Source organism: Hippoglossus stenolepis, chromosome 3 (assembly GCF_022539355.2).
Source record: "Hippoglossus stenolepis isolate QCI-W04-F060 chromosome 3, HSTE1.2, whole genome shotgun sequence".
Lineage (NCBI taxonomy): Eukaryota > Metazoa > Chordata > Actinopteri > Pleuronectiformes > Pleuronectidae > Hippoglossus > Hippoglossus stenolepis.
The window spans coordinates 25,691,868-25,706,845 of NC_061485.1; the positions used below are offsets into that span (position 1 = coordinate 25,691,868).

The 14,978-nt window shown below is 43.4% G+C and overlaps 1 protein-coding gene across 6 annotated transcripts in view; it reads left to right on the forward strand.

The window, feature by feature from the left end:
* The first annotated feature begins 3,167 nt into the window (after positions 1-3,167).
* The window catches only part of chl1b (cell adhesion molecule L1-like b), a 72,544-nt gene continuing 60,733 nt past the window's right edge, over positions 3,168-14,978 (forward strand). For all 6 annotated transcript variants that reach the window (XM_047339399.1, XM_035152319.2, XM_035152321.2 and 3 more), the window contains exon 1: positions 3,168-3,302. The gene's annotated coding sequence lies outside the window, so the exon portion shown is untranslated. The remainder of the gene's footprint in view (positions 3,303-14,978) is intronic.

Sequence of the window (14,978 nt, forward strand, 5' to 3'; positions counted from 1 at the left end):
CGAGAGCGAGGCCCGTCCCACCTCGTCATTTCCAGGTTGGAAACCCATTTCATTCCTGTGTGTGGGTCTGAGGTTATTGGATAAATTGATTTCTGGCTGACCTTTGCTGACCGCTCCTCCGATGCAAAGAGTTCTTAATGATCTTGTGCTGTCAGAGGATCTGAAATCCCAGATCCCTACAGAGACCATTAGTCTCCAGCTGGCATTATGATGAACGGTGGGATACTGTTGATATACAGCAGGTTGACACAACAATGTGAGCACCTGTTAATGTAATGCAATACAACAGCCATGCAGTGAACAAGGCATTAGTGAAGATTCTATGTAGACCACAGAAGGAAGCTGTGGCGATGATGCATTAAATGGGTTAGGGTTGGATCTTACTCTTACTCTGTTTTTGTCAAACTTATTTTAACTGTGAAGGGCCTTGCTCAGTGCATAGCCTTTGTTTGTCACATCCATGCATTTTCAATACCTCTGAGGGTCGCAGGCGGGCCGGAGCCATCACAGCTGACATTGGGCGAGAGGCGAGGTACACCCTGGACAGGTCACCAGCGTGCCACAGGGCCGACATAAGGAAATACACAATCCTTCTCACTCACATCCACACCTATGGGCAATAGGGTTCTCTTTGGACTGTGGGAGGAAGCCGGTGTACCTGTAGAAAACCCACTCAGGGACAGGAAGAACATGCTCCACACAGAAAGGAAAAAGATATACATATTATTTACATATGTATGCCTTGTTGTATTATAGAGGCAGATGTAGGATTGCTTTGAATCTAAATTGGGAGACAATAGGGACCACAATTTACACAAAGGGACCAATTACAGCTGGGGCCAGTATCCCCCTGGCCCCACCCCTGGATCCTTCCCAGGTCACTATAGACCTAAATCAAAAGTAGACAGTGGAGATCCTGTTTAACGATGTTTAAAAAAAACAGTGAATTCAAAATAGCAGTGAATAAAAAAGCTAAAACTAGTAAACTATTCAATGGGGTCCGACCAGGTGGAATTTTGTCACAAATTCTCTTCAATATTAACAGTGCATGGATCGTCTTTAAGAGGTTATAGGTAGACTGGCTGCTTAGAGTATGTTTTAGTTATGTCGTGTAGTATAAAATTAAATTGAACTCTGCTTGTTAAAACCAAAGAGGATCAGAAGCTAAATCACCTTCATTCTTTATGGCAGGTCAAGTCCTAAATGTAGCCAACACACTAAGATCTGGGTCACAGCATTAAGAACAATTTATTTGATGATGACTATTTGCAGCATCAGGACTAACCGTACACACACAAACTAATATGTTGGAAAGCCAATTTTCTTAGAGCCTACAGTGCTCCATTTCAATCACACACTTGTGGTGCAGCTATAGTCACGTAAAACTGGAAAAAGCTTCAGGTGCAATATAATGATGCATTCACAATTTTGCTAAAGGATCCAAGATGGACAAGTGCAAGTCACATGCTAGTGGTTTTAGCAATGTCCCCACCTTTCATGTCCTGCTGAAGAATTTTAAGTATGCGTTTATGTTGTGAGTAACTGACTCAGAAACGTGTGATCATAAGGAACCCTAGCTTCTCAACATGTTGTTGGTAACACTGGAACAAATGTCTGTTTGTGTTATCAATGCCTTAGTAAAGTGTGATGATTGTATTTCTTCATTTGTCTTCTGTTTTTTTGTCAATTATTAATTTTATTTGTCATAATGATATGGTCCAGTGGGTCTGAATAAACCTAAACTATTACTATTACTAACTAAAGAATATGAAGTAGGAATAACACATTTATAATTTCAAGACTAATACATAGATGAATACATTACTACATGTTTCAATTGGGATATTGCACAGTAGGAGTTCTGAAACACATATAAGCTCTGTCTCAATTGAGGGGCTGCATCCTTTGGAGGCTGCATTTGAAGACTGATTGCGTCACAGTAGCACAATAGACTGTCCCATTTCAGAGGCTCCGACAAATGTGGCCGATAAATGTGCTACAATGCATGAATCCTTCCCAACCTAGCCTATCCCAGGATTCATTGCGCTTCGATGACAAACTGTTTCACAAAGAACTAATGGCGCCGGCAAGGGATGAAACATTAATTCTTGAGTATCACGCTTTAATTCAAATGAACAGCTAACATATCACAGTTAAAAAGCCAAGGGGCAGTAAAACTTTGTCTTTGTGTCCAATTTCAGCTCTGTTGCTTGGCAACAGCAAATAAGGGTGGGACGAGCTGGTGACGCCCATCATGGAAATCCTCCGCAGACCAGACCGCCTCACTTCTGTTCACCCTCTGCAGTCTACAAAGACCGCCTCCTTCATGGGCTGCATAGACTGATCCAGAAGGAACTGGGACCCAACTAGAGTCAGCATCCAGGGGCGGAGCCAGGGGGGCACGGCCCCAGCTGAAATCTGATTGGTCCCTGAAGTGCACTTGTCCTGTCAGTGGCCTTTTTTCCCCAAACATTACAAACAATATGAGAATGTGTTGGATTTTTATTTTCTAAGCCTTTTTGAAGTCCACAACATTCTCTAACATGGGACACTTTTCAAAAATATATTCAATGATGTGTAGCTTTGCTTAAAGCTACAGAGCTCACAGTAAACAAGGACCTAAATGTGCACATAACTGAATCACGAGAGTTGTGCAGAGATGTTGGACATAGTCCTGGCCCCTCTGAGTAAAGTGTGGCCCCTTTGTCGCCCCTGTAATCCTAGATCCTAGATCCGCCACTGCATACATAGTAGGGTAATGGACATTCTGAAGCTACTGACTGAGATTTGAAACACACTTGCACATCACAGCCACCAGCTTCCTCTCCTCCATATGTGACCAGCAGTGGACTGTCCTCATCTCCTCTCTCCTCGTGTTGCAAGCCGCTCACAGACCCTGACGCTCGGGGGGAATAATGTGGCTGTCAGTGTCCGGGGGGCTGGGGAGGGTCGCTCCCGGTCACAACGTGGGGAAGTTGCGCACTGTTTCTCCACGTTGCCATGGCTTCTTTCTTTCTCTTTCTTTCTGTAAAAAACCCCATTGACTGCGACAGGGTCCCTTCTTTCCTTTGAGTCTGTCTTTGTGGAAAAGGAGGAGGAGGAGGAGGAATAACCCTCTATTAGTTTTTTTCAGGCGGGTGGGTGGGGGGGCGGTGTCATCCAGGGGAGGAGGGAGGAGGTGCTCCGGCTCCGACCAACAGAGAGGCGCAGCAGCGGAGACACGCAGCCCGCCCTCCTGCTTCCTCCAGCGGTGCAACATTCAACTTTGTGCCGGGCACACTCGACATGAGCCGCATCTGAAGGTGAGTGTCCACGTTACTCTCCTCTTCCTCCTCTTCCTCCTCTTTCTCCTCCTCCTCCTCTTCCTCTCTGTTGACCGCTGTTACACTTGTTGTATTTTAGCTTTGAACACGCAGCATGGTTGTGCAGGCACCTGTTTAAAATGCACAGGAGGGTGAAAGGTGGGAGATGGAGTCAGGGCTGGTGGTGCAGGCTGTTATCACCAGTTTGTCATCATGAGAGGATTCACATAAAAAAAACAGACTTTCAGTTCAGTCATACTGGGAGAGGAAGCTCAAGCTTTACCCTTCACCTGCATGAGCAGCATCTTCCACTTCTCCTTTTACCACCATGCAGCTTTGAGGCTGTTTGAAACCATCTCCATGATGTGAGGGATGTGAGGGACGTCAGCTTTGAATTAAAAATGATCCAGAGAGGAAAGTTCCTTTTCTCTTAAACTCCAATGAGAGATCACACTGTAACGGTGCCAGTGTGAATCACACTTTGTCCTTCAGTGTGCTGAACAGCATCATACCGGTCTGTGTTTCAGTGGGTGCATGTATTGTAGCTTGCATGTGATAATACGAGGGGCAGAGGGACAGTGGTGTGCACGCTGCTGCAGATGTGTGTGTGTATGAAACCCTGATGTTCACTGTTTTGTGGGCTGGTTTTAATGTTCAGGAGATGTCTCCCTTCCAGATTTATTTCTAGTGCTGTGAGAAGGTACAATTTTATTTTAGCCACCTTTGAACACGTTGGCATCGAGGTTTGAGCCGGCACCTGCACGTACTGAGAGATATAGAAATACAGAAGAGGGCGAAAGGTGAGAGATTTAGTCACGGCTGGTGTGAAACCAGACTTTCAGTTGAATCATATTGGGAGAGGAAGCTCAGCTGGTTTGATCAGGTTTACCCGTTTTTGAAATTTTTCGGTGAAGATATCATCATGAAGCTTGAAGACTGTTTTAAATGATGCATGGATGTGAGGGACGAGAGGAAAGTTCATTTGTTTAGTAAACACTGACGGGAAGATCACCCTCTAATGATCTCATTGATGAAACCACAGGACTGAATCAGACCTTGTCCTTCAGTGTGATGAACAGCGTCATCTCAGTCTGTGTTTCCATGGGTGCATGTATTGTGTAGTTTTGCATGTGATATGAGGGACAGAGGGACAGTTGTGTGCGCTGTGCTGCAGACATGTGTGCATAAAATCCTGTTGTGTAATGTTTTGTGGGTTGGTTTTAATGTAGAGGAGCCACGTCCCTTACAGCATATATATAGACTTTCACCGCATGAAGGTACAATTTTGTTTCAAACACAAACACGTGGGCAGCGTGCTTTGAGCAGGTACCTGTGCAGACTGTGAGATTTAAAAATAAAGAGAAGGGTTAAGGGAGAAAGAGAACAGGCGGATGTATAGTTTAGTCAGAGTGGCAGAGGATTCTCCGCTAATTTTAGCAGATTTACCTTTTTTATTTTCAGCAGAAAATATCACTGTGGAGCCTTGAGACAGTTTAAATGATCTGCGTGATGCGAGGATGCTAGTTTGTTATAACTGACAGGTTTTTTAAGTAATTAAGAGAGGAAACTTCCTTTTTACTCAAACACTGATGTGAGGTCACTCTGTAATGTGCTTGTCATTCCTGAATACTGAGCCACCGAACTGAATCAGACCTTTTCATCCAGCATCACCTCATCCAGTGTTTCACTGGGTGCATGTATTACAGTTTGCAGATGGAGGGACAGTTGTGTGTTACAGACATGTGTGTTTGAAGCCCTGCTTTTGGCTGAACTACTGTTTAATATTTCGTGGGCTGGTTTTAATTTAGAGGAGCTGCGTACCTTCACAGCAGATTTATAGCACTGTGAAAAGGTAAGTGGAGTCATGTGGGGGTAAAGAAAGAGCTGTCAAAGTCTGTAAAATGTAGGTATATTTAAGATAAAGACAATTTTTTTAATTCTTTTTTTTTTCAGGCTGATACATTGTAACAGAGGAGAGAAAACTTTGGTCTCACAGACAAAACACCCTTAGGGGGATTAAAGAATCCCCTCGCACACTCTAAATGTAATTGCTCTTTATTACATGCTGTTGCACTAGTGTAAAGCATGCATGCATCGAGATTAAAATGACTGATGAGATGTCAGGGAGCGTGATTAAAATCGCATTACGCTGACATTTAAATCGGAGAACTGGTATTGCCGTTGTTACCTTTAGCTTTCTAAATGACGGGGATGTGGATGAGCAGTTGTTGCTTGCATGTTTGATGTGTTTTGTTGCATTTATGGATCAGATATATCTCGCATGGTTTTAACATAGTGACTCCCTCAATATGAATATTTACAAGGTATGCAAATGTTTCGCACATGCTGTGTGGAAGTGCTGCAAATTCAAATGTTGGTTTTCTCTGCCTTGTTGTGGTTTCGTGGTGTCTCATTACAGATGGAGCCTTTGAGGGAATCCCAGGAAACAGAGAAATGTTACATAGTTTATCCATAATTTGATATTTATATTCCTTTTGATGCTTTTTTCTTGTATTGTTCTCAACAAACTCTGCTTGCCCTATATTGTCTGCAGCACAGTTTGAGGCACATTTTCCAAAAACAAAGAAATATGGTACTGTTGTAGTAAACACACTCCTGCTACCTCTGCTGCTTGTAGTTCTGCTAGAGCTCCTGATACTGATCCTGCTGCTGCTTAATGTTAAACACAAAGACCTTCTGAAGGTCAGACTGATTCCATTAGTGAATATAATCACTTCAAGCTGCTCTTCAAGAAGAGTACAGCTGTGCCTCGCCCATCCCAGTAAGCACATCAGTTCTCAAGTGTTCAGTGCCAGAATTATCACAGGTAAGTTGCTTAAATTAAATTTCTAGGCCAAAGATGAGAGTCTCGAATGGCACTTGTCATCACACGTGGTCCCCAGCCTCTCTGTATTCAGGGCAGTGGTGCATTGTGTCCAGAAGTAGGTCGAATGCTTCTCACCAAACAATTTGAGCGAGAGCCAGTAATTGGACAAGCAAAGTGTCGACCATCTCCCAGCCGGTCCATGTCAGCCAGCCCCCTCGCCACTTAATATGCAGCTCCAACCTGACGCATTTCATGGACCTTTTTCATCCTTTTTATCGTTTAGATTACAAAATGGAGGAAACAGAACATCCTTTGTAGCTGTGGACCGCCTCGTCCTTCATTTGTTAGTGGCTGACATACTCAAGCCCTAACAAATGTCTGCTCAAATGTCGAGAAACACCCAGGTAGGGTAACTGTTTGGATCAAAGTCCCACCTGCACATAAATGAGGCTTTACACAGTATGGTAGCTGGCTGTGTCTGCTGCACACAGATTGAAACTCAGTCACACAGACAACTGATAAAAAAAAAGCCTGAGCTTATAGCGTGCTGTGTTGGTTTCATCTTTTTTGCACAATCATCACAGACTGGCTCTGAGGCAGGAAGTGCATTGAAGATGTGAAGGATAAAGGCAGGCTGTGATTTTGTCTTTACCTTTTTCATACAGGTGTGTGTTTGCAGAGCTGCAGACATGTTTGTGCTCGCAGTGTGTGTGTGTGTGTGTGTGTGCGCGCGATCAGTGTATTGTCCAGTGTACATGAGAGAGGTTGGGGTTGAGAATGAAAAGGAGAACGGGTGAGGCACAGAGAGCCCTTTCTTTACAACCAGGCTGTGTACACCTGGTCTTTTGACAGTGTAGACTGAAAGATGTACTCGGAGTCTGAAATTAACTTTTTCACTCACAGGCCAAGCTGGCTGGGAGATGAAATAAATCCATTGGCAAAGCATATTTTTATTGGCCAAAAATATACATTGCCTTTTTTTGTCACATATAGGTTTGTCTCAGTAATTCGTGGAGATAAACAGGTAAATGTTGAATAAAAAACTTAGGCCTTGTCTACACTACTGCAGATATTTCTTTTCAACAGATACAAAAATGACTAAAACCACTTAAACAAGCATGCCGGGCCACTGAGTGGCAAAACAGTCTACATTAAAGATCTGTCAGATACCAGAGAAGAACACTGTGGTCCAGGTGATCTTGGGCGAGGCAGATGCCTGTGAACCCGGGTTGTCTGGTGCAGTGATACTAAATTTAGTGGCAAACTTGCAAATTAGACCCTATCAGATAACCAAATTGGTATATAGATACAGTATATGCATTGTTCGAGTTGTTCCCGGTGCATGCTCATTACACAAAGCAGTGGGCGTACTCAAAGTAAGCTGTGACTTCATCGTTTCCCTAATGCTCTGTTTTACATGTACACACGGATACATAGAACCAAGGGTTTTTGAAAATCTGAACTTTGGAAGGCATATGTAAAAATCTGTTATAGTAATTTAAAATGCTGTTTGTATGGGAGCAAGAGGCCCAAATGCTGAGGAACAAATTGTAGGGCAAAATATCTGCGTCAGGGCATTAAAGGGATCAGAGCAAAGTTTAAATCCCAATTATTTTTGATGTATTGACCAATGGATTATTTGAGTTAAATACAAAATCCAGAATACGACTCAAGATGTCTGTGGCGTGAAGCTCAGGGACAAAGAAAGAGGCTCGGACACACTGTCAATGAGCCGAGTGCTGTGTTCATGGTCTCAAATGTCCAATTTCATTGTTTCTATTTTTGTCTTTGTCATACTGGCAACTCCCAAAACAACTCATCACCATAGCCCTGACATTCTAATGTCGCCAGCCTCACTTCCATTATCTGCAAACCCTCATTCCTCAAAGAAATGTACTTTTTCTCTTGGGGTTTTTCATTTTGAAAGTTGGCCTCTTGTAAATATTGTCCCATCACTTTAAATTAGCCTGACTGCTAGCTAGCAGCAGACCTGTGCCAAAAGTCCCCTGAGAGTTACTCGCTAGATGGAACGTCTACCTGCATTTGGTGCTTGGCTGTAGTTAATTTTGAACCCTGGATATATTTTTTAAGATTGAGTGAAGCCTCAGTGATTTCTGGTTGTGACAGAGTAATTTACAGCCATCTGTAAACTAAAGCACCTGTCTGTCCAACCCCATCTTCTTCTTCTCCTGTGCCGTAGCATGACTTGAGGCGGTTCTTCTGTATGGAGCCATCTGGGTTTTTTCCCCACATGCTCACAGTCACTTACAAGAACCGACTCTCAAAGATAACTCATTTAGCCAGCAAACTCATTGGTATTCCCACCCCAGCTTCTCCGAGCGTGTCACCTCATCCCTGTTCTGTAAAGGACTCACCATCTCACGTGACCCGGACCACCCACTCTACCAGCACATTAACCGCCCCTTCCCATTCCTTCTGGCTTTAGGTATGGACTACCTATGTTACAAGAAATCCAGCCTGCGCGGTGTGAAGTGTTTCAATCCATCCGTTTCAGTCTTTGTCTCTATTGTGTGAACCCTGCAATTAAGTTTCCCATGTAAACTCTGCATTGTGCTTAACACTGTCCTACTAGTATGTGTAATGCATGGACCCCACTGTTTAAAAACATTTCTTTTTAAAATACATAAACTATCTGGAGCCAACCAAAACAGATACCTGAATTTATTTGATTTAGCAGGTTTTGTGTGAGATCAATTCTGTCCACGAATTTGCGGATCTAAACCACTCTAAAATGTCCGTTTGCATCTTATCTGCGCCCTGTCTGGAGAGGATGCACCTCTTATCAGCGTCAGCAGTGTAATTTCAGCCTATAATTCAGTCTGTCGGATGGAATCTGGAGTATCCGATGGCTATAAGGGATTAGAGAAAGCAGCCTGACAGCAGCGAGCATGGACTGAAATGACTAATCGTCCATTTAAGCATCCTAGAATGTGCTACTGGTGGTGATACAAAAAGAAAAGAAAAGGGATCTTCAGGAACAGTCGACTGTGACGCGTGGATACCACTTGTAAACCTAAACTGTGATAACGACAAACAATGCAGTGATACCTGGTGGTGTTGAGACGTTTGAGTGTGTGTCTCAGAGTGGCTGGCAGATGCAGCGGGAAGGTGTGGAGCCTAGCAAGTACCCAGGCCCCTAATTGAGGTTCAGCTCATGCTTCATCACTACAAGCAATTACAGTGACGACTCATGCTCCGCTCTGCTGCAGGCGGAGCTGAGAGTGCTGCAGCGGCGTCGTACCTGAGCCCCCACCCCCCCTCTTTCATGTTTGTCACTTCTGACAGCCGGAAAGGCACTTTCTAGCCAGTTTGCTCTGGAAATGTGTTTGGTTACATGAAATATTCATTTCCTCCTCGCCTGCTCTCTGGCAATGTGCATATATACTGTATTTACCAGATTTTTTTTTATGTACCTGACCAGTTCAGAGGAGAGATAGAGGAGGGTTGGTAATGGTTCCCTCCTTACAGCCTGTGATGGAGGTGGAGGAGGATGCAAAGATAATAGGTGCTGATCCTCAGAATCAAGCTTTATTTCTTATTTAACAGGCCACCGCAGCACCGCACCACCGGGTGAACATGATCAATGGGTTCTCGCGCTGCACGCACAATTAATCAGTAAATTTCATACTGAAGGACAAACCGGCAGTGAGGTCAGTGTTATCTCGTGTGTTCAGTACTTCTTTTCCCAGCAGGAGGGGATGAGAGGTCAGCAGCACAACACTGGCAGCGTGCTACACACTCGTCCCTGCCTGAGAGTAGAGTTTAGCCTGTCTTTCTCGTTTCTCATGAATAGAACATGTAACCAAGACTTATTGTTGTTTGCAGCCAGCTACAGCTAATGTCTTTCATAATGTCTTGCACTTACATGTCATCATTAAGGGAAAAATGAGACTCTTTTTATTGCTGTGTTGTACAATTACACACTTGTTGTGTTCATATCCTGACCCCCAGGCTCTTTGTGCATCTTTCATGGGAATTTTCCATCCCCTGTTGGATTCAGTGCAGAGACAGTGATATGTACTGTTATCCGTCCTCGTTTGGCTTCAGAGTTGTAATTGTTATGTTTAATTAATCAATTGAGATTATGCTCGCATGAAAACCATAACCAGTAAAGAGGGGGTGCTTTATGCGAGAGATGCTAATCCCACTGTGCATTGCTGTCAGCGTCAAACCCATTTGCCAATCGAATTGTCCTGATTCTTGCACGCCTTCTCAGATTTACAGCACCACCGTTGAATCGCAGGGTACATATCCACTAAATTCAATGTTTATATTAAAAACCGCGGTGAAAAGGGCAACACAGCCATAAGGTCCTCCAAGGAACAACAAACATGACAGCCATGCCTCAACGAGTAAGAAGTTATTGCCCTAAAGTCACTGGGTTGCAGGGATGATTTCCATTTCAATTGTGGGCTCAATTTGGGATAAGTCATGCATACAGAGGTGAAACGAACAAAGAGCATAAGAATAAAAGTGACAAATTTAGAGAATAGAACAGAGAAACGCGGTGTCATTGGCTTTGTGTCCCATGAAGGGTATTGTGTGTGTGTGGCTGCACGGATAACGTTGCAAGGGGACCCTTGGGACGTGGAAGAGAAGGGTACCGAAGAAGAGGGAGGACGCATGTGACAGGCAGGGGACACGCAGGGGACACGCAGAGGACATACGGAGACAGACGTAAAACACGTCTCAGACAAAAATGCTGTGAGAATGGAGCTGTTTGCCAGTTAACTCATCAGAAGTTCCATTAGAGCACGACCGATAAGGGAGCTGCTGCTGATACCAATATCAGGGATAAAACAAATTCCTATAACGATCTATTGGCTGCTATACAAATTCATGAAAGAAATTGGCAACAATTCCCAAGGTGTTGTTATCAAACATTTATGACAAAGAGATGCAATTGAGGCTTGATAGTTTACAGTTTAACGATAAACTTTATTTTGAATATTTAAAAATAAAAACACCAATACAACTTTATAGAACTTCAACTGAGAATTGGTTTTTTTTTTCACCAGTGCACATCTTTTCATCATTGTTTATTCTGTAAAATAAAAGTTTCCTTAGCAGAGTATATTGGCATCTACGCTGAGACTGACATGTCTGAAAGGCTCATGTTGGCCAATATTATCAGCCAACTGATATATCCCTTGGGCTCTAGTTCCCATACCTCAAATTATTTGTCCAGTCTAAAACTCTAAACCCCATTCAATGTACAGTCATTTAAAACAGATTAGCAGGTCCAACTTGGAACCCATACAAATGGAGGTGGGTGGGTAGCTGAGGAGGTGGAGTCGCTCAGCACCCTATTCTCTTTGCATATTCAGGGAAAAAAAGGCTCTGTCAAAACCGTGATGTGTCACCGTACAAACCGGGACTTGATCATTTGTATGAGATAATGTGTCTCTTAAGTATGGCAGCCGACTGTCTAGAGGTAGGCGACTAATATGTGTCTGTGTGACAGGGTCTGGTGTGTCCGCACCAGTGCTGTGTGTCCAGAGGCCTCCCCTGGGACCTCATTACACCGTGTCGGGGCTCCTCTGGGTACTGTAAGTGGACTGCTGGGAGCCCGAGCCGGTGCAGCTACATGTATGTTGATTTGGTGTCGAACACGTGAGCTCGCTGTCTGCTCTGCATGGTAAGAGGCTGTTTACTGGCCCAGTGAGGCCTGGAGTCAAGCACAGCACTATCCTCCAAATGGAAGATTAGAGAGCAGATCAAGCATGATTAGACTCGTGAAACAAAGAGGCCCGGGCCCACAGAGTGGTCAATTTGCTAATTGGGTTAACACATGAGCAAGAAGTATAATCCTGTTTTTGTTTTCCGTTGTATTGACCCATTTGTCCCATATTTTCATTTAGGTTCACTCATAGAGAATGTGCAGACCACAAATGACCTAGTATAAGAATGTAACATTCTATAGATGCTTATAAAACTTTGAATAGACACAGCCTGGTCCTGCAGCATTGTTCTGTAGGTAGTAGGTTCCACTGCAGTATTATGTGTCAGAACTAAGTTATTTTCCTCATAACTTACATTTTCAACAGTTTGTAAATGTGGCAATAGTTTGTGAAAGTCGTTGCAATTGTCCTTTAGGGTCTCCTACAAACAGCCAGAACCCAGCATGCCTATTTCTTAATGTACCCACCCCACAGCCTGAGCAAATGTTGGTTGGAGGAATCTTGCCAAGCTGGTGCGTTTCCAAATGAATTCATTAGCTTGGGGGGGCTCGACTCACCACTTTTACAAGTGTGACCCCGCAGACCAGCAGTTATCAACTGCAGACCTGTTTGACCTCATTATTTTTACAGCTCCAGATTTTTGGGTAGAAACCAAGACTATTTTACAGAGCACGTTTTTTATAGCCTCGTATCCAATTGCAAACGATTTCACCTTGTAACATTTTCTGTGGTTTTTAGTGGAATTCGAATGAGTATCGTGGGATTGTTTTTTACCGAAAACTAGACCAGTCATAAGGTCTCATTCCAGTTAGGTGGAGCTATTATGATGTTGAGGTTTAAAGTAAATAGCTGGGTGTGAAATCACTAAGCATTTTAGTCACAAATTGACTCATTGGGACACACAAGAGGGCAGTGGTACGGGTAAATACTGTTTAATTGCATTAGCTAATCAGTGTAATGCAGGCTTTCCTGAACACAACTACTAGAGTGAGGCGAATTTTGAGTGTAGTGCTCATTATGAAATGCCAACCAGTTTAGCACCCGCTATAATTGGAATAATTTTCCATTTAGAAGCAAAACATACAAACACTATAATGCATCAGTGTGGCACAGATTCCAGTATGGATTGGCTTGGATAGTTTTCCTAAATGTCTCTTTTGTAGCAAAGTAGAGAGTAGAAGTAAACAGATCTCAGTCTTCACAGCAGACTGACTAAAAATCTAAAAACACAAGAGTGAAGGATTTTCTGGAAATAGCATCCATGCTTTTTAAGCTGCAGGGTCATTCTGTGTTTTTGCACATTGTGTTTGTGTGAACTTTTTGTTTCCTTGGCGCAGATGGAATAATACAAGCACAGAAAGCTTGACAAATTGCACAAACAGACAAAGGAAAAAATTCAAGATAACACTTTTTTGTCACAGAGGCAACGCATGATTAACAACCGAATGCTAATTTGTAGAGTTGCAGACAACCTGGAAGGAACAGATGTTTGTTCCAGATTAACCCTGGTGATATTTAAGAGAACAAATACTTCATAGACAAAAATAGTGCCCTGTAGTCCTGGTAATTAGTTATTTTTGCTTGTCTGCACACATTCATTCTCTTATCTAGGGTTGCTCTTGTGTTACTCTACCTGTAGACTTTTTGATGAGTGTCTAATAAATTAGAGCAGGACAGACAGATTTTTCCCCCCTGCAGAGGAAATGAAATTACATCTGGTCCCTGCACAACAGCAGACATTTTTAGGCTGTGGTAAATCTGCATTTAATCGGGTTCGGGTTCAAAGTGTAACAGTGGAGGCAGAATTGCTGAGCTCAATCTGAATTCTTGACTTTCAGAGTGAGTACTTTGCCAATTTGAGAAGGCTTAAAGGCTCGAAGCGATGGCTTTGAGAAACAAAAACAGATCAATAGAGAGTGATCCTGGAAAAATCCTACTTTGATATCCTGGGCTTCAGCCTGGAAATGCTCCCATCAGTCTTCACATGACGTATAGCACAGGCTTTTTTTTGTCTGGGTGGAGGTCATGGTGGTCTTCAGTGCTGTGATTCACCTTCATCACCACAACTTTTTCAGATCTAGCTCCGTAGGCAGCGTGTTGTCTTTACCATTTACATTTGCATATAAATTGACTTCATGCCTCCGTGATTTATTTTCTTGAGACAGTGACAGAGTTTCGCCGACGGCTCTGCCTCTAAGTCTCTTGCATTTGCCGCAAGTATGATAACAGGAGCAGGATTGTTATTCAAAGAAATTGTGGTCTGGTTCTGTTTTATAGTGGAGCCGCACAGCAGCCACTGACAGAACACTTATGTCTCGCAAATTCTTCCAAAACTGCAGATTAAATTCGAGTCAGCCATGCGAGATGGCTTTTCTCATGTAGTAAAGAAAAAAACATTTCTTCACACCGGAGAGAAAATTGAACTCAGTGGTGTTTTGGGGAATTTAGTCAGTTCCATCTTTTTCGAGCATTTTACCTTCCACTTCTGACAGCTGTTATACTATATGGGACTTTTTTGTCACTACATTTCAGATTGACTTGTAATGCGGAGTGACATGTGTTCTCTCGCACTAAAGAGGTAACAGCACCTGTTTCATGTTATGTTTTCAGCCCTTTGAAGTCTCGTCGATGTCACCTCCGCGATTTATCCACCTTATAAAAATAGTCGAACAAGAGACTTGCCAGCTCTGCAGGGGTCATGGTTATTTAGGGGGCCACGGCGGGATGGGATCATGGGATGACAGTTTGACACAGGATATATGCAGGGATCACCTCAGAAAAGCGACTATAATTGACATTAGCCTTGAGGTCTGTCAGTTTTCTGACAGCCAATGAATGCAGGCGTGCCTTCCCTTCACAATAGATAACAGATTCATACCTCCTGTTTTTTTAAAACCCTTTTACACCTCAGTAATTCCTCTCTAACAGCCACTTGCCCCAGCTGAGCCACAGTTTGCACCCTGTGTCATGGATTTGTGATTATCCTTTTAAGAGTGTGAAGTGGGCGAGGCGGTGGCCAACATGCCCTCGTGAAACTCTGTCCGCTGCTCTGATTCCCCCAGTGTGCTTGTCTTCCTCTCGTTGAACTGGTGCTGTACAGTCCCCCGGGCTCTTCTGTGAGGCGTAACTCACCTGCCGTCGAAACAT